Source organism: Piliocolobus tephrosceles, chromosome 10, assembly GCF_002776525.5.
Source record: "Piliocolobus tephrosceles isolate RC106 chromosome 10, ASM277652v3, whole genome shotgun sequence".
Lineage (NCBI taxonomy): Eukaryota > Metazoa > Chordata > Mammalia > Primates > Cercopithecidae > Piliocolobus > Piliocolobus tephrosceles.
In genome coordinates this window covers 65,251,163-65,277,416 of record NC_045443.1, presented here as the reverse complement: position 1 = coordinate 65,277,416, position 26,254 = coordinate 65,251,163, and the positions used below count along the sequence as shown (strand labels likewise).

Here is a 26,254-nt window from a genome sequence, read left to right as displayed (position 1 = left end):
ATGTTTTTTTGACTGAAATTTCATGATGGAAACTAGGAATAATGCAATTGGTGTTTAGATGTGCTTTTCAGGATTCCCTTTACTTTATTGTTATTCTGTTGTGCCTCTTCAGAACAATTTGTTTTCTGTGCTCTCAATATCAAGAAAATCATGCCACTCCCACATTTTTCAGAGAGGAAGTGTAATAGTGGCTAGGTGTGTTACAGATTGAACTGTGTCCACACAGTTGAAGTCCTACCCCCAGTACCTCAGAATGTCACCTTATTTGGAAATAGAATCATTTCGGATGTAATCAGTTAAGATGAGGTCATTGAAGTAGGCTCTGATCCAATGTGACTGGTGTCCTTATGGGGAAGATAATGTGAAGACAGATACACGGGAAAAAGGCCATGTGATGACAGGCAGTGCTTTGAAAGACACAGCTGCAAGCCAAAGAATGCCCATCCTCGATGACCACCTCCAGAAGCTAGGAAGAGGCAAAGAAGGCTTCTACTTAGTCTCAGGGAAAAACAGTTTGATTATAATTTCTAGCCTCCAGACTGTGAGAGAATAAATTTCTATTTTTATAAGCCACCCATTTGCAGTACTTTATTACTGCAGCCCTAATAAGCCAACACAAGGTGTAAGAGTTGAGGATTAGGAAGCTGCCATCTGTGAGGTCCTGGGTGGGTCATTTTATCTCTCAGAGCCTGTTTCTTCAACTGTAAAATGGGAGAGAATAATTCTATCTTTTGGGACTGTTAGGATTTAAAACTTTTACATTTTTAGCACAAGTCTTGACAAACTGTAAGTGCTTGGTTAAGGGAAACTATTGTAGTGTATTGCTTGTTTGAGTATTGAGTGGCATAAGAATTGAATATTTTTCCAGATACCACTGCTGCAGCTTTGAACCTAATGAAGTGTTTTTTTGTTTGTTTGTTTGTTTTTTTCAGGACAGTGTATTTTTATACTCCCCCCTCCAGGTATCTCTGTGTACTACCATTCAGACTACAACTTCATGCTCAGACAAAATGATTTATTTAGCTTTGGCCTTAGAGCAGGAAAACTCTCCTATGAGCAAGGATGGAGAAGGATGCAATAATGTGTTTAATTCATTGATTTAAGAAATATTTACTGAACACTTAAGTTCCAATAGTGCCTGGTACTATGTCAAGCCCAGGGGATGCAACAGGGACTGAGGTCTGGTCCTCTTATAGTTAATTTACAGGCAGGGTTTCGTGATGAGTCTCTTGAGGACAGTGCAGTCAGTGCTCAGGGAATGTGCAGCAGTAGTCTCTGCACCAGCCTCAGGAGCCAGGAAAGGCTTCCTGGAGAAGATGCACCCTCAGCAGAGCCCTAGGTGTAAGTTACTAACTACCCAGCAGAACGAGGATATCGTGGGGCATAGATGTTTCCAGCAGCGGGGGCAAACCAGACACAAAGGCCCTGTAACAGTTCAGCTTCCAGCTGAGCTCTCAATAAAGGGTGGTTCAGTGGCTCTATCAGAACGTTCTTGTGTGTGTTGGGTAGTTCCCCTAGACTTAGAAACTGTTTTTTTTTTTTTTTTTTTTTTAATACTTTAAGTTCTAGGGTACATGTGCATAACGTGCAGGTTTGTTACATATGTATACTTGTGCCATGTTGGTGTGCTGCACCCATCAACTCGTCAGCACCCATCAATTCATCATATCATGTATAACTCCCAATGCAATCCCTCCCCCCTCCCCCCTCCCCATGATAGGCCTCAGTGTGTGATGGTCCCCTTCCCGAGTCCAAGTGATCTCATTGTTCAGTTCCCACCTATGAGTGAGAACATGCGGTGTTTGGTTTTCTGTTCTTGCGATAGTTTGCTAAGAATGATGGTTTCCAGCTGCATCCATGTCCCTACAAAGGACACAAACTCATCCTTTTTTATGGCTGCATAGTATTCCATGGTGTATATGTGCCACATTTTCTTAATCCAGTCTGTCACTGATGGACATTTGGGTTGATTCCAAGTCTTTGCTAGAAACTGTTAATGCATCTATGGCAACTGAGTGTTCTTTACAATCAGTTGAATAATCATCCTTCTGGACAAAACAGAAAAAACAAAATAATAAAATACATCAAAACAAAAGCACCGTCCAGTCCTTTTGTCTCCAGCACATTATTTGTTAATACAGTGTGATTTCTTCTTTCTGGTTATTTTAACAACCTAAAATAATAGGAGGTTATTTTTCTCCTTTCACAAGAATTCTAGCAGCAGACAGTTGGTGGAGTTGCCCTATCCCATTATAGCTAGTTCCACTTTTTATGAGAAAAACTAAATTTTCATTGTGCCAAGCCACTGTATTTCAGGATTTATCTGTTCCAGAACCTTAACTAACGGGCTTTATATGCACCCCTTCCCCTCGGCATGTTCCTAAGCATGAAGCAGACCCAGCCCAGGGAAAGAGAAAAGGTTTAAAGTGGGTGAGAGTTTGAAATTTTCATATTATACTGATTGGATGTGTATGTGTGTGTTGAAAAAGAAATGAGATTTCTTATCTGAGAGCAACCAAGGGATGGGGAAGACCAAGTTGAGAGATTCCTTAAGAAATATAAAGTTGTTTTCTGTTTGCATCTTACCAACTTCAGCAATTTCAATAAACTAGATACAGTTTACATATGTTTCTTTGATTCAGTAGAAGTAGTTGATAGTTCAGTGTGAGCTAACAAAATTTTTTTTGCTAGACAAATCAAAGAATGCCATGTGTCTTAGTCCATTTGGGCTGAATTACAAAATACCATAAACTGGATGGCTTATGAACAACAAACATGTATTTCTCATAGTTCTAAAGATTGGGAAGTCCAAGGCACCAGCAGATTTGGTGTCAGGGGAGGGCTCATTTCCTGGTTCATTGATGGTGCCTTCTCCGTTTGTCCTCACATGGTTGGACAGGGGCTGTTCTCTGGGACCTCTGTTATGAGGGCACTAATCCCATTCACAAAGTCCCCACCCTCATGATCTAATCACTTCCCAATGGCTTCCCACCTCTGAACACAATCACATTGGTGATTAGTTTTCCACATATAAATTTGGGGGAGGACACAAACATTCAGATTAGAGTATCGTGTTTAATTTTATTAGTTTTCTACCTGACCTTGCAAAGATACACCTATATGAATAAATTAGCACTACTTCATTCTGTGCTATTAGCCTACCATCTTATTTTATTATATAAAGGGATGGAAACATTAAATATAAACTTAGTTTGGAGGTTTTCATAAAAACTTGCCAGCCTCCTTCTCCCGCCTCCCTACCACCCCAAGCCTGGTACTTACACTTTGCTACCTTCTAGCTCCTTTAGACTGGAATCTGCAGTTGAAACAAGTGTTTTCCTATTCGTTAGCTTCTGAGCAAGTTGTCTTAACACATGGTCCATGCTCTTTTGGTTCTTCGCCAACACTTCATCTCATCCAGAAGGCAGTCCCAAGGTCATGCCTCAGTCTAATTCTATGGTCTCACCTGCTCAGAATGGAAGTTAAGACAATGACAGCAAGAGAACAAACTAGAACAGGTTCTGACCACTCATGCCAAAACAAAAAAGAGAGCAAAAATAACTATAATTCATGAAAGTGAAATAATAGAATAGCAAAGGTCAAAATAGGAGCCAACATTTTGTGAGTCTGTTTTACTGTCAATATGTTTATACCACAGAAACACCTTCATATGAAGTCAAATGTCATTTTGTATGCAGTAGATTGCCCACTAGTCTTTTGTCCACTAATAAAACTATTTTAAAAACCTAAGTTTATTGTATTAATCATAATATATTATTGAGTATTATGTGCCAGGTATTATTCAAAGCCCTATGCATATTCTACTTTATTTAATCCTTATAACACACACTGTATGCAAGGACTCCCCTTATATCCATTTCACAGAGAAGAAGCTGAGGAATAGCCTAGAGAAGATGAGAAAATTGTTCCAAGTCACACTGCTAAGAAGTGATAGATAGTACCTTCATTTATATCCAGGCAGACTGCAAGTCTGCACTATCCATCCTGGTATTAACTACTACTGATGGCTGAGCATTCACAGGGATCTAGACTCATGACCAGGTACTTCACCTTGATCATTTAATTTAACCCTTACAACAACCTTCAAGATAATATTAACAATTCACAATTGAAGGTACAAAGGCTCAGTAAGATTAAGAAACTTGCCAAATCTATATTTATAATCTGATCTCCAAAACAATCTTTTTTGTTGTTGTTTTTTAGATAGTCTCGTTCCGTTGCCCAGACTAGAGTGAAGTGGTGGGATCTCATCTCCCCGCAACCTCCACCCCCCTGGTTCAAGTGATTCTCCTGCCTCAGCCTCCTGAGTAGCTGGGACTACAGGCACATACCACCAACCCCAGCTAATTTTTGTATTTTTAGTAGAGACAGCGTTTCACTATGTTGTCCAGGCTGATGTTGAACTCCTGATATCAGGTGATCTGCCTGCCTCAGCCTCCCAAAGTTCTGGGGTTACAGGCATGAGCCACTGCACCCGGTTCAAAACACTCTAAACCTTACGGTGACCATATAATCTATTGTCTAAAGTCCAGGGTACTTTAAAGAGTGAAAGAGACATTATTAATGGTACTGGGAGAGTAGTCACAAACCAGCGCTCTCCCAGGCATGCTAGAATTCATGACCACCCTCCACTGTACTGGACCTGACTAGCTGATGACATTCTACCTCAAATCCGTGGAAAGTTCTTCACATGATAAAAGGTAAGTGTTCCACCAGGGTTTATTGAATTGGCATTACCCTTCTCCTTTCTTCTATTTATATCCTATGCCAGGCCCCTTTGCAAACCCTGATGGACTAACTTCTTGTCTACTTCAAGTCTGTTGGGGAAAAAAAAGACTACAATTAGATCTTATAAATGTATTTTCCTTGAGTGCGAAACAATGGTTTATTGGAACCTTCAAGGAAATAACATCCTTTCATCTAAGAGCAGAGTTGAAAAAAATGGGAGGAGACCACAGCAAGGACTAATAAACAGAAATTTATAGGTCTACTGATCTAATGACTAAGAAATAATTTGCTGTCTGCATCTTAAGGGATAAGGAAATTGTACTTGAAACCAGCTGTGCATGGCAATCTCCTCCAGCTTTAAGAACAATTCATATGCCTGAGTGTCATTTCAGACTTATGGTATCAGAATCTTAGAAGGATAAACCCTTCAGGGTTTCTCTTTTTAGAGCCTCAACAGTGGTTCTAATTCATTGCCAGGGAGAATGAATCCATATTAAATCCCCCTGACCCTGACAGGCTGTTCTTGTAGCAATAAGGACGTGTATATTGATCTTGATACCATGCATGGACATGCTATTGACACCAATATCTTGCATGTGTCATAGTTAAACAATCCATCCTGGGTTTTCTTCAACATATTTCGGGAAGTTTTTTGGTTATTTTTCTAATCTAAAATGATCAAACCTTATCCCTCAGACCTATTTAAATATTTACAATCTCTTTCATGGTTTCTTTTACTTTTTCTCTAACTCCTCTTCTTTCCCTGCAGCTTCTAGTATATTTGTACATACATACAAACACACACACACACATATATCTATATCAAGTTTCAAAAGAATTCAGGTAAAAATATATATATAATCTCAATTTAGGTAAATATGTATAATATCAAAATATCAGGTAATATACATATTATCCGAATTACCTCAAGATATAGTTTATCAGAATTGTCTTGATATTTTAAAATCCCTCCTTTTTCATAAAAAGGTCGTTCCGTGTTGACTTATTTTCAGGATTATGAGACTTCTTAAAGCCATCCTTGATTTTTATTTAAACTGTAGACAATAAATAGCTGATAAATAATTTTGAAGAAATCCCATGATTTTTTAAGCTTATATGTTATTTCCCACTGATTCTTTTTTCCAACACATTATGAAAATTTTAAAACATACAGCATAGTGGAAAGAATTTTAGAGTAAACATTAAAGTACCCACCATCTCAATCCTGCTATGAACATTTTACTTTACTTGCACTACCACATATCTATGCATCCATCATTCCCCCATCAATCTATAATCCATCCTACTTGATGCATTTCATAGTATATTTATGGCTGGGCGTGGTGGCTCACCCCTGTAATCCCAGCACTTTGGGAGGTCGAAGTGGGCAGATCACTTGAGGTCAGGAGTTCGAGACTAGCCTGGCCAACATGGTGAAATCCCATCTGTACTAAAAATACAAAAATTAGCTGGGCCTGGTGTGCATACCTGTAATCCCAGCTACTCCAGAGGCTGAGGCAGGAGAGTCACTTGAATCCAGGAGGCGGAGGTTGCAGTGAGCCGAGATCATGCCACTGTACTTCAGCCTAGGTGACAGAGCAGGACTGTCTCAAAAGTATATTTATATATGGATTTTTATATACATAAAAATTTATTTTTATGTAAATATATTTATATATGGATGGCTATTTCTAACATTGATGGTGACAAAATACTTCAACTGTATATTGTCATTCAACCAAGCAAGTTTTCATTCAAAATAACTCCATGGTAAAAGACATACAGGTCAGATTCCATTCTGAGGAATAAAACATACTATCTTTTGCTGGTAAGAGGATTTAAAGGTTGGTATTAAATCTCTATATAATGTAACGTGTGTTTTTATTTTAATATTTAATTGTATTACGCAATTTGAAAATATTAACCTCATGACCAAAAAATAATTAACAAAATGTTACTATTTGTCCAGTATTATTTAAGAAAAGGTACCAGTTGAAGGTAGGACTGTTAAGTATGAACATGCATCTGATTTTTGTCCTTGTACCCTCAAATGTGGTTTACAAGTTTATAATATGTCCTAGATGCAGATGGTATGCATATCTGGAAGAAACAAGAACAAATGAGTGATGTCTCTGTTCTAGAGTATTCAGAAAAGTAAAGGATGCAAATCGATTTTGAGTTAAAGTTTTGTTTACTTGGTATCTAATTACCTGATTATTTTTAATTAATACATGAGATACTGAATTAAAGGTCAAATTTGTGTTATGCTTATAATACTTTACAGGCAAGTACAATATAAATAAAAGCTGCCACAGTATACATACCTGAAATGTAAAATTTATTCCATCCCATATAATACATTAAGGTAATTTATGTGTGTATTTGAGGATAATCACAATAGCTAGTCATAATTTACTCTTGACTGCATTCTCAATAAAATGCGGGTAGTTAAACTCTCAGGAATCATTTTAATGTTCTGACTTTAAAATTGGAGTAAAAGTCTATGTTTATCATATTGCTGTGTGCCTGATGTTTTTAGATTTAATCAATGAAACCAAACAAAACCAGAAGTTTGGAAAGATAGCTTGCCAAGACATCTTGCTGTTGAGATTGCTAGGGTCTAGCCTCTGCTACTGTGTGACCTTGGACAAGTCATTTCCCCTTTATTAGCCTCATTTGTCCTGTCCGAAAAGGATAAGTTGGACTAAGTGATCTCCAAGGTCCTTTCTGAATTTAAAATTCTATGATTTATTAAAATTTAATGATTTTTAGGCTGAGAACTTATATTCAAACTAATTTTTCATAAGGAAAACTGCAATATGTTTTTTGACAGAGGATTATCTCTTTCAGAAGATAAAGTATTCAATGGATGTTATATAAATACAGGGAGATATTGAATTTTATATCTTAAAGCAATTGAGCTACTTTAAATTTTAGCAATTGTACTAATCATAAATTGCACAGCATCTTTTTTTTTTATAATTTGCTGCTCAAATAGAATAATTTTAAGGTCAATCATTGATGCTGGTAACTTGCATGGTTTCAGAAGACGTAGTTGTGAATACACGGTGTAAGAGTTGAGGGGTTGGCTTTAACCGCAGACTTCACTCTTTTAAAAAGTAACATGCAGCAACATAGATTTATGGCTCAAATTAAAGTACATAAGGATTTATTGAAGTTGTACCAAAGCATTCTGTGGAATAGAATAGGATGGGTGTTAATGTCAGTCTTTTTGTAGAACCAGAAATTAATATGTTATCTTTTAAAGCTTATACCAAAATATCTATGTCCCCCATTTCAAGTCATGTGTCAAACATTTCTTCTCTTAATTGATAGGCCTAAGATATTTTTTCATTCGTATTTTTGTGAAGCAAATTATTGTGCTATTTTAATACATGTAATTATAATTTGGCCCATTTCAAGCCTTTTAAAAATGTATTAACATGTTTTGAGATAAAATCGGACCTTTTTAGTTATGACAAAAATCTATTCAGAAAGAGGGTGTGAGCTGTATACCTTGCACAGTGGAGCTGACCACCTATAAACTCTCCCTAAGACATTTGTTTATGGGTGTATTTCATTTTAGCCAATGCTTCGGTCCTCAGTGTGTGTGCTGCATACAAGTAAATGTGTTCTGAATCTTCTCATCTTATTGATAACGTTTTTACGAATTTTTCCAAGGAATGAAAATTATTCTTGCTTTTTTTTTTTTTAAAGTAATTGTGATGTTCGCTCATAAAAGTGAAAAAAAGTTCATCGTTTGTAGCATCTGGCTATGGTGCAATACGATGTTAATATGGCGGGGTTTCGGACCCATTTGTTGAAAATACAGGTAACAGAGGGTCTTCCAAAAATAAGGACCTTTTACACAAATATTATTTAAGGACACCATAGAATAGTTCTTTTCTCCCCAAAATATCGCCCACACCCACCTAAAACCTCACTGTCGTTTCATGGGATTTTTCGTGGGGGAGATTCTGGCTAAACACCAACAATGTTCACTGTCATTCTCTGCCTTTCTCAGCCCTTCTCAGCCATAGATGCTGAATCCTTCACTGTAACCTGACTTAGCCCCATCCCATCTTTCTGGACTATGTTACCAGGATGGGGAAACCAGTAGATGCCACATTTCAACAGGTGGAAGTTAGTATTGGTTTCGCTGCCATAAGCTTGGTATTTTGGTGTCTTGCAACCACTTTGGTTCACCTCATGTCTTAGTCTGTTTGTGCCACTATAAGAGAATACCAGAAACTGGATAATTTATAAATAGTAGGCATTTATTTCTCACAGTTCTGGAGGCTGGAAAGTGTAAAATAGAGGCGCTAGCAAGCTCGTTGTCTGTTGAAGGCTTCTAAGATGGCACCTTGAATACTGAGTCTTTACATGATGGAAAGTGGAAGGCAAAATGGAAGAGATAGCTCCCTCAAATCTTTTTTAATAAGGCCCTCAATTCCATTCATGAGGGCTCCATTTTCAAGACTAATTCACCCCCGTACCTTTTCATTTAATCACATTAATTATTAAGTTTTACCATATGAATTTTCGGGGAGACATTCAAATGACAACACCAAGGTACCCACTAAATCAGCCTTCTACCAGCCCCTGTGTACTTGGTGCCTAAAGAACTGGACTCTCCTACTGACTTTCTGTCTATTGCAGTTCCTTGAATTTCAAGTTGGCTTGATGATGTATGGGGAGGGTGGTGCTGGTTCCTAGCCCCTTCCTCTGTGTCTCAAACCTTGGGTTTCATAGTCCCAGTTCACTGTGGAGACACAACCTCACATAGCTATGTCCCTTGAAACCATGACCCAAGTACTAATGTGACCTTGAAGACCGCTTATATTTGAATTGCCTCCAATTCTGCGCCCCAGCTGCTGGATTGAATTCTCCTGCATATAGATACTGAGGCTGGTTCACATGGAGCCTGGGCTTGCAACAGTAGAGATTAGAATTCTGGTTGCTGCTCCTTTGGGAGCAAGTCCTCATGTCATAACTGTACAGCCTTAGTGCCCCCTTCTCCTGATCCATGTTGGGCTTACATCAAGTTGATCTGTTCAGCACACTGAATATTTAAGAACATGGGTACTACAGTTAGACAGTCCTGGGTTCAAATTTCTGCTCTACCAGTTATCAACTATGACATTCTGTCAGTCCCTTAACCTCTAAATGTTCATCTCTTTCTCTGGAAAAATGAGGTTTCCATAGCATCTCCTTCATTTCTAGTTTATGGATTTTTACTAAGATAAATACATGGAAAATACTCAAAGCCATTTCCAAACTAAAGTGAGTTGCAAAGAAAGAAATAACCTAAAGTGTACTTTTATCATTAATAATGTTTTGACCCTTGACTACTCTAATGTTTTTTGGCCACCTGATAAAGCCCTGTGAGGATGGTATGGGAGGATTATGGCCTATAGAAATAGAATAATCTTCTTGTATTCTTGCTATTTTCTTCCTGTCTACAATTCATGAGCCATCCAACTTTTATTCATTTGTTCATCCAAAACTATTTTGTACAATGTACTGCACTGCACCACAGTGGGCACCTAGGCTCAGTGAGGTGAGATGGGATTTATAGGTTATGTTAAGCTGGATTTTTGGCCGGACAAGGTGGCTCATGCCTGTAATCCCAGCACTTCAGAAGGCCGTGGCAGGTAGATCATGAGGTCTGGAGTTTGAGACCATCCTGACCAACAGGATTAGCACCTTCAACCCATTTAAAACTGTCACATGACTCACATTATCTTCTAGTATTTTTGTTATATTTTGATTTTTAACATGTTAATTACTATGTTTATTTTGCTTGTTACTTTGGTTGATTTTTTTTTTTTGATAGCACATACTGCTGATAGCAAATCATCAGCTTATTTTCAGAGCAATGCCAACTCAGTAATGACTCCATCCGAATAGATCCATTTAGTGGGGAAAAAATTTGATATGAAAAGATGAATAGACAGGGATGCAAGAACAGGAATTGCAAAGTGAGGAAGGCATTTTATACTTTATGACAATAAGTACTGTCTTTTGTTTAAAAACGTTTAAATTTGGATGTATCTTGAATTTCAAAATCATTATAAATGTGTTTATTCTACCCTTTCAAATACAAGTGGAAAAGACGGAGACAAAATATTAATTGAGCCTTTCTTTAGACTGCCCCTGGTTCTCATTGCTTCCTCCGCTTCCAGGTGGTCTTACCTTTCTTGATATGAACACAGCCAAATAAATACATAAAAATAGAAGCCCTCATTGCTGATCTTGGATCTTCTGCGATTCCAACCCAGTCCCTCAATCACCTCCTTCCTTCTCTCCCTTTTTGTTCTCTTTCTCACTTCCTCTCTCTAATTAGTTGTTTTTCAGGCCGTACTGGGCATGGGTTTGCTTTAGTACCATTGCAATGAAATAGGTTAAAAAAGAGAACTTGGAATAATGAGGGCTGTCTTGGGCTAAAGCATGACAATAACAGAGGCACACACTCCACTGTATTAAAATAGCACTTGATTCCGATCTCTGTCACTAGGTGTCGCTAAGTAATCTAATTAAATACCTGGTTTATGACCAACAAATTTGAGTAGACATTGAGCTGAGTGAGGCAGAAATAAAAATTAAGGTCATGTGGCCTACATAAAATCCCGTTATCTGCAACAGCTATTTTAGAATAGCAGGATGAGTACCTGGAATATAGAATTGGAAAGTTGGTGAATTAACAAGAACCTGCGAAGGTGCTTAGTCTTTATTGGGGAAAATGAATAAATCCTTTCTATTTTATGTGCCCTTGCTTTTCTTCCTCTCCTATTAAACTGGACATCCTGCTGCCTGCATTTTCATGAGCATACCTGGACTTTATGTGGTCTAAACGGACTGGCTGGGCTGTTTGCATCTAATCCTTCCTTAGTTCATATATTTTATTGTTAAACTATTTTTAGAGCCTGTTTTAACCTGAACGACCTGAAAAGCAAGCTGGATAAACATAATACCTTTCTTAGTGGAATATCTTTGAGTGAACTCCTATGCATCCTTCAAGGCAGATCAAATGTTTTCTAGTCTGTGAAACGTGACCCCAGGCAGTTCTTTTTGCCTCGTTCCCAGAACACAGCTGCATATTCTTCCATGTGCCATTTTTTGCCTTATATGGTAATTAATGGTTCATGTATCTGTCTTCATCACATACTGTGAGCTCCCTAAGGACAGGGACAAGTTGAGGAAAGTGACTGCTCAACATTTGCTGCCGTTGCTACTTAGAGCTCTTCTAGTGATGCAGCCTATAGCAAATTCAGCACACAATTACCAGTTTCCTAAGCGTTTCAGTAGAATCTTCTTATGTCATTTCAGCAGGAGTTAAACTGGTTGTGTGTTTTGTGGTTTATAATATTGTATGCTTAGAAAGCAAAATTAAGGGCTTACTAAATTGACGTGGAAAGATTTTATGTTGTGTGTGTGTATGTGTTTGGATGGGGTCTTCAAATGTTTGTAAAAGGAGTTGTTTATTATTCATTCATCCATTGCCAATCCTTTTAAAAACAGTTACGCAGCAGAGAAGGGGGATTGTATTTAGAGGAGACGCTAAATCAACACCTAAATTAAGGGTAAGCTTTTAGGCAAATTACTGCGTTTTTCTTTCCTGAGAGAAATAACTTGAGATTAGGAAACATCTTAAAGAGTTTAATGTACTTCCAAATTCAAACAAATATGTAAAATGTTACCAGTAATTTCATCTAAATCTTCTGTGTGTCCATAATTTTCTAAAATAAGTGGTAAATCACTTTAGGAAACCTGTAACAGAGTGAAAATCAGCACACATTGTTCAGGTTTACTGTGTGCTTGATGCTTTGTTGAAGGAGGAGAGAGAAACATGTCTATCCCCCAAGAAGTTCACAATTGGTGTGGCCATGGATAAAACATCTAAATATAATTTGCTACTATCCAGGAACCAAAAAGAGGACTTGATGAGTTCCACAGAGGACGATGAGATTTACAGGGAGGTGTCCCAGAGAGGCATGACATTTGAACTAGAATTTTACCATTTTTACAGTCAGGAAGCTTTATAGTTTCTGCTTACTTTATGGTTTAGCTAAATTGAAGCACCAAAGGATTCAGGCAATGTTTACCTAGAGTTTAAAAAACCTAGTTTTAACATTTTTATTAATGGATTGGGTGTATCTTTTAATCTAAATGGTAAAGTTATTAGATTAAATCAAAATGACTATTTTCTCTCATACTGACCTGTTCCTAACCTAAGAGGGTTTCAGACTTTGGCATACTTTGAAATTATCAATACAGGTAACATATAGATTCCTTGCCAAACTGAAAGAATCTCAACCTCCTGGGATGGAGAGGCAATGTGCTTTTATGAAGGGTTCCATGTGAATCAGGTTTAAAACCATTGTCTAAGCAATTGGATAAATCAGGTACAATTTGGCCTGTATGTATGCTATGGATTATGGGCATGCTATAAGTTAATATCATCATCTTCTGATTTACTAATGAATATTCCTCTTGAGGGGAGATAAGGAAAAGTTATTAAGCACTCTACTCTGAGTTTTAGAGCTGCCTATAGATCATTTTTTTCAAAAACTGTAATCCAGCAAGACTCCCACTTTAGAGATGAGAAAACTTAGGGTTTAGACAGTCTAAAAATTTGATCTGGGTCACCCGTCCAGTAAGTGGTAAAACCAGTAATAAGTCAGCTGACTCCCTGCTCATGGCCCATTTAGTATAGCCAGCTTCCCTCAACCCCAGAAAGATCAATTTTTAAAACATGTTTACTGCAAGACGATTATTTAAGTCATTTCCATTAAAATAGAAAGACATGGTGATTTTCTCACATGTCTGCTTTGAACCGGCTGCTGACAACTCCATTTCCAGGGAAGAAGGAAAGAGCTGGCTTTCTGGTACTGATAATCTCTTTCACTTTCATCCAGCACTCAGCTTCTTCCGGCATTCCTGTATCAGAAAGCAAACACGGGCAACTCTAAACCTTAGCACTCACATGCCTCTTAGTTGGTGTCACTGAGTCCCCTTGAGGTGGCATTTGGAGGTGGGACAGCTCTTAAAAGCAATCAAATTGCATAAACAGCTCCTTTTGCAAATGGGAGTTTAGCCAAGCACAGAGAAGAAAACTTCTGACAAATGGGATCCTATATTAGGGCTGCTTATGCTTGAGGACAGTGTTGGGTATGACCAAGATAAAGCTTGGTAGGACTAATTCCTACTGACCAAAGAATTAAGAGGACCAGCACCTGAGATGAGTCAGTCTAATTCCATTCTGAAATGATCCCAGAAACTAATATCACAAAATTTCTGATCCTTAGCTAATAGGGGCATTGTTAACAACATCAGCTGGTCTGTTGTGGTTGTTACTGACTGGCACAAAGTGGATGGATTTCGTTTTCTTTGCCAGGCACCTCAAAGATAACTACTAGTTGTAGAACATTGTTAAGAAAATATTTGTAAGGCAGTTTTACAGTGGATTTGCGTACAGTATTTGTTAACAAAAACCGATGGTACTGTAAATTTTGCTTTTTCAAATTTATATTGGCAATTGTAGTCTCTGAGAACACTTAAATACATGAAAGCAGGACTTTTACCATTATGCTTTCAAGATTCAGAACCCTGAGTTCAAATGCTGATACCCTAAAAACACCTAGGCTGAATGAACACTTTTCAAAAACCAATGGGAGTAATAAATGCAACCTTAAAATTTATCAACTGACTTTTCTTCAAATGAAATTATTGTTAGAAAAATATAAGCATTTGTGTAATTGAAAGAAAAAGTCCATCATGAACCTGTAATCAAACATTTTGGCCCTTGTGTTTGCTCATTTTAAAATGGGTCCATTTTTGCATGTGTGTGTGTATACTTCCAATAATGACAACTGGAATGTGCATACAGTTTTGGAATGTCTATACAGTCCAGAAACAACAATTTAGTGTCTGTCTTACCAGAATTACAAAGCAATTCTGAAATAAAGGTCACAAGAGAGTCCCATTACCTTCTCCAAAGGGTGCTAGGACTTTTCTATTGTATTTTCTCCCCGAAACCTTTACTGTCCCTTGTTTATAATATCCATTATTTTTCTTAAAAAGACAGTATGCAGCCCAAGCTTTAACATTAGTTTTGTAACTCTATTTTTATGAAAGCTGCTATTTCAGCAGCCAGAGAAACTGACTTAGCTGGCCCCTAAACAGCCTTCTCTCAACATGCCATGCAGACAACATAAGCCAGCTGATTGTGTAACAGCAGAAATCTCCCTACACGGGCAGTTCAGGAGCTGGCAGAGGTGGTGGGAATTTTTCTGGGCAGTGTTCCGGACGGCCTGTCCTGTCTGGTCTGTCTTTACCCCATTGTTCCCTAAAGCTCATCCTCCACGGTAATGCCTCAGACTGTGATGGGCTGTTCACTCCACAGCATGAATTCTGACCATTAACTTAGTGATAAGACCCAGAGGAAGTGCTGCCCTCCCTGTATCTGTTCTTTGGGAATGTCCTTGCACAGGAACAAACTGTGCCCTAACCTGGGTGATCAACTTTTATAATGGGAGCTCAGTAGGGTTAGAGTGTGTTGATACATATAAAAGTACATAGAAAGTTGAGAACTTGCTCTGAATAAAATAGTACCACTACTCCATTACTCTCTCTCCCTCCCTCCCTCTCTCTCTCTCTCTCTCAAACACACACACACACACACACACCAAACACACACACCCCACAATGTTTTATGGGAAGACATAGCTGTAGAAGGGAGCCTTTTTCCTCTCTAACCTTGTTCTTTTCTTGGCATTTGTCCCTGAAAAGTGGGTCTACTTTTGCAAGTGTGTATGCGTATTTGCAATGAGGTAATGGTCTTAATTTATTCAGAGAACTCCCTTAATTCTCTGCTCACCTTTAGATTACAGAGAAAGAAAATTTTGTTAATTCTTTTGATCTCTCATGAATGTACTACGGAGTGAGTCTTAACCTCTCTATCTTCTGTTTTCTCCTCCCCATAGGAGCCAATGTGATTAATCTGATTGCTCTCTGGAACTCATCAGGCATCCATTTCCTCCTTACTAATGCACTGTGACCCCATATGATGTTATTTAGGCCACCACTGCGTCCAGATAAGACTCTACATCCCAACCTACATGGCAGCGGGAAGTGGCCAATGAAATGCAAGCAGAAGTTGGTGGGCGGGGTTCCCAGGGTAACTTTTTTTTTTTTTTTTTTTTTTTGAGACAGAGTCTCACTCTGTCGCCCAGGCTGGAGTGCAGTGGCCAGATCTCAGCTCACTGCAAGCTCCGCCTCCTGGGTTCACGCCATTCTCCTGCCTTAGCCTCCCGAGTAGCTGGGACTACAGGCGCCCGCCACCTCGCCCGGCTAGTTTTTTGTATTTTTTTAGTAGAGACGGGGTTTCACCGTGTTCGCCAGGATGGTCTCTATCTCCTGACCTCGTGATCCGCCCCTCTCGGCCTCCCAAAGTGCTGGGATTACAGGCTTGAGCCACCGTGCCCGGCCTCCCAGGGTAACTTTCATTCAGCCGGGAGGTGTGTCCTTCCCTGGCTCCTTCTATTTTCCCAATGCCCTGGGACACAGTGCCATGTCTAGAGCTCTAGAGGCCATCTTTCAACCTTGAAGTGACCTTAAAAACAAAAGCTACAGGCCAAGTAGGTAGAGTGGAAAACAGAAATATTCTCATTCCCTGATGATTGTGGAGAACATTACACGTCCTGGCTCATCTATCTTCAAACTTTTTTGGGAAAGGGAAAGAACTGTTTTTAAAATAGTTATTTGGGTTTTTTGTTCAATCCAGCTGAAGCTAGTCTGTTATAAACTGTATACAAGTCACGTAATCGAGAATAGCTCCACGCTGCTTCTTTCCCCCTTCTCTCTGCTCCCACCCTTGGCTGCTGGTTTTTGCTTGCCTTGTAGCTTCTCATCTCCAATCCATAAACCCAGTGCTTGGTCTGCTTCTCATATGAAGGTTGGAAGCCTTCCACCAATGATGTCCACCATCACTGAACACAGGCATCCAGCGTTTGTCAAACCTAGCCACCATTTGCTTCCAGGTACCCTAGATAGCAGCAGAATCCAGTCTCCTGATTTGAGGCAAATTAACCAATCAGATTATTATTCCCATTTCCATAAAACAGAGCAAATAAAGAGGAATTGAGATGGTGGATCTTTCCTGTACAGTGTTTCTGAGAGAGTCATGATGGAGATTCCTTCTTCTATGAGATAAGAGGAAAATGTGGGAAGGGCAAAAGTTTCCATAAAGATACAAATCATTCATTGCTTATGTTTAAATTTCCATACCAGTCTTTGCCTCTTTTTCATTTCCACTTCTTTAGCTGTGTTGAAGGGAGTGAAGGACTGGAGTGGAGAAATGGGTCACTAGATCCTGGCCCTTTCAGTGCAACACGCAATTCAGCTTTACTTCTTCTCTGGCTGGTAGCTCTGAGAGACACCAGAGGGGGCAGGAAGCAGGTGTGTACTTCTCCACCGTATAAAGGTGCACATACCCTCTCCCCTGTGCACCTGCCCAGCAGCAAGGGATGGGGTTGGGACAAAGAAAGAATGTGGAGAGAGTAGACAGTGGCTTTGTCTCCCTGCTTTGGCTTCTACACTGTGTGGATCCCAAACTCATTTGTGTAAATCACAAGTGAGGTGCAGGCAGATTATTTTGTTAGAAATGCACTTGTTTACAGTGAGTTAAGGGTAGACAGTCAGTTTGCAATGACTGTTTGGAACTGAGGATTCACTGCACTTCCTACATTGCCCTTCCTTTCCATAGAAGGTTAAACTAACAACATTTGCCATCAAGAAAAGGGGGTAGTTACCTTTTCCACATTCCAGAATCTTATTCTTTCTATCTACTTCCTTAAAAGACATCTGAAGGAAGAGAATCAAGATCTTTTGATTGCACAAAAAGGGATGTGAACAGCACCTCTTACGGACCATCCTTCTTCTGGGTGTGATGATGAGTGCCCTAGGTTATTTTCTAAAAGGATCATCAGAGTTGACAATTTTGTGGGCTGTCTATTTTGAAAACAGAACTTAATATTCTGGACACCATGATAACTAGAGGAATCAACTAGGGCTTGAATCTGAAAACTGTGTGTGTGTGTATCCCAAGCTTTGCCCCCATGGATGACCCAATCAGAGCCAAAGTACATCCAATGGGCCACTCAGTTGCTGTGAGAAATGAACACCAGTGCATATGTTTAAGACTCAACTACCTCATGGTGACTCTATTTAAAGTTACCCAGTGTTCAGTGTTGCCAGTTTCATAATAACACCTAGTATTTGTATATAACCTTTGGTTGAAAAACACAGACATTTAAAAAATGTACTCAGGTCTTATCACAAATGTAGGTGGCAAGGGTGGTTCTGTTCTTCCTCCAGTTGAAGAAAATTAAGAAACAGGAATGAATGACTTGTGTAGGCTCACTAAAGCATTTGTAAAACCTTGGCTTTTATTTGCCTTCAATTTAGTTTAATATAATTTGTTAAATGAGATACTGATTTTTTTCCTCATACTTTTTTGACATCTAATTCACAATTCGCCTTTTTAAAGCACACACCATGATTTTTAATATATTCACAGTTGTACAACCATAATCACTGTCTAATTTCAGAACATTTTAATCACTTCAAAAAAATCACATACACATTAGCAAACAATCCCCAACCCTTCCTTCCCCAGCCCCTGGCAACCATTAATCTACTTTCTATCTCTATGGATTTGCCTTTTCTGGACATTTCATGTAACTGAATCATATAATATGTGGCCTTTTATAACTAGCTTTTTTCACTTAGCATAATGTTTTTAAGGTGAGTACTTCATTCCCTTTTATGGCTAAATACTATTCCATTGTATGGATATACTAGGTTTTGTTTATCTGCTCATCAATGATAGACATTTTAGTTGTTTGTACTTTGGGACTGTTACGTGTAATGCTTCTGTGGACATGCTTGTACAAGGTTTTGTGTGGAAATCTGTTTTCAGTGACCTTAGGTTTATGCCTAGGAGTAGATTTGTTGAGTTATATGGTAACTTCATGTTTAACCTTTTGAAGAATTGCCAACCTGTGCTACAAAGAGGCTGCCAATTTTACATTCCCACCAGCAGTGTAGGAGGGATCCAGTTTCTCCACATCCTTGCTAGCTAGCACTTGTTATTTTCTATCATTGTGGTTAGCTATCCTAATCAGTGTGAGCTAATGATTTTTATTTGTTTTATTTTTTATTTTAAAAAATTATATTTCAGTAGCTTTAGGGGTGCAAGAGGTTTTGGTTACATGAATGAATTATACAGTGGTGAAGTATAGGATTTTATTGCACCTTTTACCCAAGTAATATATACTGTACCCAATGGGTAGTTTTTCTTTCTTTCTTTCTTTCTTTTTTTTTTTTTTGAGAGGGAGTCTGGCTCTGTTGCCCAGGCTGGAGTGCAGTGGTGCGATCTCTGCTCACTGCAACCTCCGCCTCTCGGGTTCACGCCATTCTCCTGTCTCAGCCTTCCGAGTAGCTGGGACTACAGTCACACACCATCACACCCAGCTAATTTTTGCATTTTCAGTAGAGACGGGGTTTCACAATGTTGGCCAGGATGGTCTTGATCTCTTGACCTCGTGATCCACCCACCTCGGCCTCCCAGAGTGCTGGAATTACAGGCGTGGGCCGCCATGCCGGCCTCGGTAGTTTTTCACTAATGATTTTTAAACAATAATTTAAAGAAATAGCTAGAGACCTTGGGTCACTCTTTTTTTGTGTGTGAGACATAGTCTCACTCTTGTTGCCCAGGCTGGAGTGGTACGGTCTCAGCTCACTGAAACCTTCACCTTCCAGGTTCAAGCAATTCTCCTGCCTCAGTCTCCCAAGTAGCTGAGATTACAGGTGCACACCACCACATCCGGTTAATTTTTGTATTTTAAGTAGAGATAGGATTTCACCATGTTGGCCAGGCTGGTCTTGAACTCCTGACCTCAGGTAACCTGCCAACCTCAGCCTCCCAAAGTACTGGGATTACAGGCATGAGCCACCGCACCTGGCCGACCTTGGGTCACTTGCTAAACTGGGAGAACAGATTATGTGGCCTATGGAAAGGGAACCCTTTTCCTCGCTAGGCTTCTCCCCATTTTCATTGCCCCACTCCTTATCAATGATAGACTTTCTGGCGTCTGCGCTTAATGGGAGACAGAGAAAGCTGCTTGAGGCTTCACCTCCTCCCTCCATTCCCAGAGTCCCACATTCAGTTTACAGGGAGGCTTTTCCAATTTGCAATTCCAACTCTCTCCAGAAACTCTCCTACCATTAACACCTGGCTCAGTGCATTCACTATTGTCACCGTCTTTAGCTGTTCTGGAATACTCTTTACACCATTTGATGTCTTCCTCTTCCTCATATTAATAGTGATATCCAATACTGAATAAGTGCCCATAGCACTTAGTATACATGGTTATACTTAATCTTCATAGCAACTCTGTGATTCATGTTGCTATTTTCCTAGATATTTTGGAGATGAGGAAATTAAAGATAAAGGGTACAAGGTCGATTTCCTTGGCCACACAGCTATCAATGGTAAAGTAGAAATGACTGGGCAGGGGTGTAATGTCAGCTTCATCTGTCCTGATATTTATTTCTTCTTGGTCTCTTCTTAGGCTCTGAAAGTCTGGAGAACTCTCTTACACTGAGAAATCCTGAAAAGTGATTTCTTCATCCTCCCTCCCCTAATGACACAATAATCCTGGAGGGAGTTATAGAGTTAAGTAGGCCTAGGATGACTTGGTATTATTTAATTATAATTTTAATTATTCCCTTAGGCCATTTGTGTCTCTGGAGTCAATTTTCCTTCTCATATATTTTCTGAGAACTAGAAAATAAGTTTATATTTTTTTCTTGGTTTTAATTGCAGTCTTATTAATTGGATCAGTTTAGGTTTGGAGTAATTTCTTGGTGTGGTGAATAAGAATAATCAAGATTAACCCCATATACACGGTGCAATAATCATAATTTTTGGCTGTGAAATAGAATCTAGCACAGTCATTTCATACCAGGTGAAGGATGGCTCTCACTTAAAACAGTATTTCACCACACTTTCTATGATTTTGCTCGTGTGAAAAATGCATTATTAGAACACATGACAAAAGTGCTACAGTAGACTCTGGATTTTTTATGCCAGACTTTCATTAAGTGGGAGAAAAGAATACAAATTTTGACATTTCACATGGAATGGAAGCAGCCTCTAGGGGATTTTTTGTTTGTTTTTAACTTTTATTTTAGGTTCAAGGGTAAATGTGCAGGTTTATTATATGGGTAAACTTGTGTCATGGGGGCTTGTTATGCAGATTATTTTTTCACCCAGGTACTAAGCCTGGTACCCAATAGTTATTCTTTCTGATCCTCTCCCTCTCCCATGCTTCATTCTCAAGTAGGCCCCAATGTTTGTTGTTCCTCTCTTTATGCCACCTGTTGATGAGCCTCTATTATTTTTAAGGGTCTAGTTAAATTGAAATGGTACCTTTTTAAAAATATTCACCATTGAGACATGTATTTTCTAGTAGCAAAAACACCATAATGAAAAACTCAGGGACCCAAATGCTTTTTCCCCCAACTACCTATCACAATTTCTCAACCCATTTAAGAGCAAAAGAGAGGAACTTCATATCTGGAAAAATACAGGCATTATCATTTGGTATGGGCTTTGACCATATGTTTTACTTTCATGACAAGTTAGGCCTACTTTTCTTTCTCATGTTTTAATCCTCCCTACATGCAAAGCTAGAAGTTGGCCTCTTAAAGATAGGATAGGATGAAGGTAAAGATATTTCTTACATTTCTGGAAGGTGGTGTGGGTGTGTGTGGGGGTGTGTGTGTGAGAAAATCTTCAGGGGAAGACTAACGAATAACTGTAGGGAATAGTGGTAAATTAATTTAAATTAACATACTGTAATGAAGCCAACCCCTGAGAACTGTTCTTCTGGATGTTATCATAAATAATACTCTATTCATGACATAGGCAAACACGAACTCAAACTAAATCCATTGAATTTTGTTAAAAAGTCATTTAACTCAGGGTTTAACTCAGGTTCGTTCTATTTCTTTTTAAATTTTATTTTCAGTTAACCAAATAATTGCATATATTTATGGGGTACAATGTGATGTTTTGATTGTTTATCATGAGGAACAAATAAATCATATTTCTTTTAAAAATGCTTTCTTTGAACTCTAATTCATAGCAATATCCAGAAGAAAGAGTGTTTCTGAGTTGCAAGGATCTTTACTGGAGATTTTTTTTTCTGACCCTGGTTCTTTGACATGAGTGATATATAACTGATACTGAGACGGTTCCTGTAACTAGCATAGTTATACAATAAAGTGGACACAAATTTTTTTCCATTTAAATATTTTAAATTGGCATATATATATATCAATAATGGAAACATCTGGGTACATGTGCAACCTTGAATCTTTGTTGTATTTGTATAAATAAAATACAAATACACTGGTATTGGATACCCCACTGATCAGGGTCTGTGCTGTTCCTTGGGCCTTTTTGCTTTTCCAACTCAGACCTGGCCTTATATGGTCTGTTTAAAGCTCTTCCAGCCTCCATCTTATCAATACTTCGGAAACCTCTAAGGCAGACAATGTAATGGAGGTAGAGTCAGAAGACCTGGATTTGAATATTCCGTCATTTGCTTATTTTGTGACTCTGGGTAAATTATTTGACTTCTCTGAGGTAATTTCTTCATCTATGAAAGTGAGAAAATACTTAATAATTATTTTTAGTATTAGGTCTTTAATTTTCCATGCAAAGCTCTCCTCTCATTCATTTTGAATCAATGATGGCTTGAAAAATATCCTAGTAATTTCCCTCTGTTAATTTCCCTCATGCCCCAACTCCACGTTCACCATTGATATCAATATTTGTCAGTATTTAAACAAATTATAATGATCTTCCCCCCAAAGGGAGTTTACTACTTTTGTTGTTCAACATTGACATTTTCCCACTTCACATCATTTTTGGAAATGGGTAAATAATGAACAAAATGAGTATTGATACACCTTGCAAGACAAATTACCTCACCTGAATTGGATCACTTTGTTTCAGAGCAGTATTAGAATACTTAATCGAATTTCTCAGTGGAGCCACAGGAGAGACTTTATGGGCAAGGCTGCTACAGGAGATCACACAGAGGTGGAAGAAGCATAAAGGAAAGGTGAGAGAGGGTCTCATAGCTACCTGCTGCCCACGTGAGAATAAGGATAAACAAAGGGTTAAGCATCATATGAAGGGCATGGGGTCCTTGGAGGTGTGGGACCCGCAGAGTCAATCAGATGGCTCCCTGAGGCTACCTTACCAGAACTGTGGATACCTGATAAGCAGGATGGCTACCTAGGGACTCAGAGAGGAGAAGAAGGCAGTGAAGCTGCCTGCTGGCACAGGATGCCTTTGCCAGCAAGACCAGGAAAGGGCAGTGTTCAGGACCCAGTTCAAGCCAGCAGTGGAATACCTGTAGTGAGGAATGGAAGCTCATTGCCCCAACAAAAGTGATGCTGCCACTCAACTCAACCCAGATATGGAATTATTTCAGTTGCCCAAAGTAACAATATTCTTTGTGGGCCACTGTGACACGGTAAAACATTTTGTTCCTAGCAGATGGTATAAACTTAGTGAATGTTTGCTGAATTTACTCATTCACTTATTCATTCAAAAATACTTATGAAACTTCTATTTTAGGCCTGACACTATTTTAGAGTATAGCAATACAGTCATGAACTAGATAGGCAAGTCCTTGAAGTCATGAGTTTCTATTCTAGAAGGGGAGTCAGATACCTAAATAAACAAGCAGAATAGTATCAGGTAGTGACAAGTGCTTATCATTAGACTTATCTAGAATGATATTTTAAATACAGTAGTCAGGGGAGTGGTATTTGAGGCCAGAATCATAAAAATTAGCCACGTACCCTAGGATCCATGCAAAAAGAACCTCAAGTGGATTCAATAACACGTAATGCTTGCTGATTTGTTCTATCCCTTAAGTAAATCTTATTGTAATATACTTCAAAATAGTTGTTGAACATGCTCCATATTCCAAGCAATGTGTTAGGTGCTAGGGATATAAAAGCAAAAGCCATAGCCCCTACCTTCAGGGAATTGATATTCCAATATGGAGATCCAGAGGTGTAAACAATTACAATAAAAAGTGAGAACTGCCCTGACGGAGGCATGGTGAGTGTACGTGGGAGACTTCTTATAGAAGTGCATTTATTGTAATGAAAATAGCAAGACTATCTGTGTGTTGGGGAAAAAATGTCCATGGGTCTCTCATGTTTCTGCAAGCTTTGTCAACAAAGAGACTTTTATTTGGGACTGCCTTCCAAGAATATTTGTATGGTGAACTTCTTGGAGCTTAGAGGCAATGTGTCTCTCTTGAGCAGAGAGATTTGTTTCTTTACTAGGATACCAAAAAAAGTTTTCCTCCTAAGGAAAAAGTAGGGCAGGTTTCCTGATAGCCTCTCTAAAAGCTTGTAGTTTCCTAAGCTTGGGATTTCTCACCTTTGGTGCAAACCGACTGCATGTGCAGCATCTACCTTGGCCAGCTCTTAATGCCCCACAGGATTTGGGGGACAAGAAGAACCAACATGAATATTGGAGCTGTTGCTGCTTCCTGTGCCATGAGTGATAAAGTCCTCTGTGTCTGAGTCAGGAGTCTGTGTCTTCTGTAAGAATCCACACAATTGTGGCGGCTCCCTTGTTAGCTTGGAAGCAGATAAAATTTCATACCCTTCATCATTCTTAACATGATGACAATATTAAAATTATTTCAGCTTTATGAGCTTTACTTTTTTCAGTGGAAAACTTGGGATAAAAATTCTCACTTCACAAAATCATTGTAAAAGCCAAATGCAAGGTCATAGGTGTAGCAGAGATGGTTAGCTATTCCCTAATAAATGTTCTTTCTCTTTCCTCTAACATAAAAATTGTAGTGTGATAAAGGCTACCAGATTGACAAAAACAACACCTCCTAGCCTCCCTTGCAGCTAGCTCTGGTCAAGCAATAAAGCTCTGGTTAATGGGATGTGAGCAGAAACACAACTTGCAAATGATGCTCTTGCAAGGAAGGAAAATTCTCTCTCCTTCACCTTTGCCTAGAATACAGGCATAGTGGTAAGACATCTTGGCACATTTGGATGGGAAACACCCTACACATGGCAGGGCACTAAAGGGGAACCCGGAGCCTCTGTCCTCTTGCTGTTATCATTCAGGTGCTGGACTGCAAATATGCAGACTGTCACATCAGAAAAAACTTCCCGTCTTGTTTGAGCCACTCCTATTTGGCATGTTTATTGAAGAAATGAACCAGTGTTCTAATGAATGGAGGAATGAGAAGATCTGAGTGAGGGATTAGAAAGATGCTATTGGTGATGGTAGAGAAAAGAAAATAGAGCCAGATAAATTAGGAGGGAGATTACCTAGCTGCCCAGTAATGGGTTATTTTTCAGAGGTTTTGAATGTTGGCAAATCTTTAAGTCTTACCTGGTCTGTGGCATCTTACAAGAACTTTGAATTCCACAGTCAAGTTAGGAACACACTGAGTTAAAGTTAAACATAAATCTTCATTATTGGTAGTACAAGTGTTTTCAGCACTAAAGGATTTTACGCCTCTTAAAAGAGAGGGCTGAAAATAAAGTATTCCTCATACTCATCTGAAAATGAGACCTTTTATCTGAAACTTCTAGTGTTCATGACCTATGAGATTTAAAGACATCTCCCAGCCCTCTAGAAATTTGTAACCTACACTAACATCCAAATAGTCCACAGAGCAATTCACAAAGGTATTTGTCAGATATGAGGATGAAATAGACACGTGTGCATGACACACACATCCTTTTCCAAATGAGAGCCAAAAGTTGCAGATACACCAGAAACCATGTGGTATCAATTTTTCCCTCTACAGAGTTCAGCTTTCTGTTTTTGTTCCAAGGTGTGAATGAATAGGACAAGGGTTGAAAAGGATAACAGTTCCTACCTCGATTCCACTTGAAGATCTTCATGAAGAAAGTCTTTGTTGGAACCTGAGCAGACTGAGTACTAATTTCTCTTAGCAAGACATTACGCTGCATGGTGGATGGCCTCCTTGCTCGGGAAGTTCATGACAATCCAAGAGGCAAAATGAAAGGAGGCAGAACAGAGCATGTAAAGTCAGAATCTTGTGACTTTGGCCCTGAGAGTGTTTGATCTGGCAGGAGCTATTTTCCATGAGTAACCGAGTCCTGTATAGCACTTATGGGATCAAATGGCAGTATAAATTGGATCAACAGTTAATGTCTTAATTCTCTCCATGACCAATGTGAGGAAAAGTAATTCTATTTAAATCCTTGATAGAAAAATACTTCATACAGAATCCTGGGGGGAAAAGAATTAAAAATTGTGATCTCATGTCAAATATCCCTGCAGTTTTCTCAACAGTACAGTTAATCCTTTGGGCCGGCAAAAGCAGGTTTTCTTTCATTATTTTGGTCT

At 38.9% G+C, this 26,254-nt stretch overlaps 1 long non-coding RNA gene across 1 annotated transcript in view; it reads right to left on the bottom strand.

Annotated features, from left to right (window-relative positions):
- The window catches only part of LOC111528614, a 37,078-nt gene extending 11,165 nt beyond the window's left edge, over positions 1-25,913 (bottom strand). Inside the window, exons 1-2 of the long non-coding RNA XR_002727090.2 lie at positions 25,761-25,913; positions 22,792-22,904 (exon numbers count right to left, since the gene is read on the bottom strand). This is a non-coding gene — a long non-coding RNA (uncharacterized LOC111528614). The remainder of the gene's footprint in view (positions 1-22,791; positions 22,905-25,760) is intronic.
- Between the last annotated feature and the right edge of the window lie 341 nt (positions 25,914-26,254).